Below are 1,381 nucleotides of genomic sequence, written 5' to 3'. Positions count from 1 at the left end.
TTTTGTTTTTTTGTGGTTGTATTTTTTTTGTTTTTTTTTTTTTTTTTTTTTTTTTTCTTTTTAATGAGCCTCTGAGTTATTTGAAAACCTCAACTTGAAACTAACCCTTTCCTAAACAAAATTCTTCTTGCCATTCTGCAGCCCTGAGTCCTCTAAAGCAGCTGCCTCGCCCTCTTGTTTTACTCTCTGAAACCAGGCGTGGAGCCTCTCGAACGACCGTGTGCTGCTGCTGGCTCCTCGCCTGGTCTGTGCGGGCAGGTAAAGCGGTGGGTGATGAGAAGAGGGGACTCGGTGCTGGTGGAATGAACCCTGGAATCTGGGAAGTGACCGCTGCTCCCGGGAGGCGGTTCGTACTCGCCGAACACGCGTTAGCTGGGGGCAGTCTGCCAAGTGCAATATTGCAGTTAGTCCGTAGGGAATCCCAGATTCCTCTGACCTGTAAGCATCGATCTCCGCAAAACAGGACACAGCAGGATTTAACAGGTCCAGATCACGTCTTTCGGTCTGGAAGCTCCGGCTGGAAATGCTGCCCTCTTGCAAATCTTCTCATTTCTGGGTTAAGTTGCATAAACTATCCCTTGTTTGCAGTGTCCCTCTGAGATTACCAAAGACTGCAGACAGCAGGGGAGGGAAGTTCTGAGCGGTTTTGTAAATCAAATCCTCATGTTTGTTGTCGGTGGTGTTGAGTTGGGGCTGTGCCTGGATTCACCAACTGGATCGAACCGAACTGCAGTAGTGCTTTCGGGCTGCCCAAACCCTTCCGTTGTTGTCGTGGTCTTCAAGGCGGTGTTTTGTGAGGGATTTGCAAACCGTAGCGTTGATGCACTAGAAAAGGAAGGGTTGCACACTTAAAATTTCATCAGTTTTATCCTTCAGTATTATCGTTGCCGTTTGATGCAAGAACAAACATCTCAAAGCTGTAGCTATCCCGAAAGGCTGCTCGCGTCTCAAGCTGCTGACCCTGCTTCTGAACAACCTTCGTGTCTCCTGGTGCCTGCTGTGTAGGTTGTGTCGCCTCCGTTCGTCAGTCCACACCTAAACCCACTCGCTTTTGTTCCCAGAGTTCTTCTGGACCAGCTGTGTCCTTGGGAGAACGGGCTCCACAACCCATACTGGCCCTTCAGGAGTTCTGTATCGTGCCAAGCATTGCCAGTTGCAATATGAAAACGAATGGTATTTCAAATCGGTCTTTGGGGAAGTGGAGATTTGGGGGTGGGTTTGGTTTATGTTCCATTCCTATACTAAATTTGGAGTTCGAGAGGTCAGAGCAAGCTTTAGACTTCTCTGAGAATCGAGATTAAAAATCCCTTTCCACCTCATAATACTCCCTAATGTATAAAAGAGAAATAAGGCGTCATTCAACAGCTGTCCTTTTCTGGCG

The sequence above is a fragment of the Pterocles gutturalis genome, unplaced genomic scaffold, assembly GCF_000699245.1.
Source record: "Pterocles gutturalis isolate BGI_N339 unplaced genomic scaffold, ASM69924v1 scaffold5666, whole genome shotgun sequence".
NCBI classification, from domain to species: domain Eukaryota; kingdom Metazoa; phylum Chordata; class Aves; order Pterocliformes; family Pteroclidae; genus Pterocles; species Pterocles gutturalis.
This window is presented reverse-complemented; position numbering follows the sequence as displayed.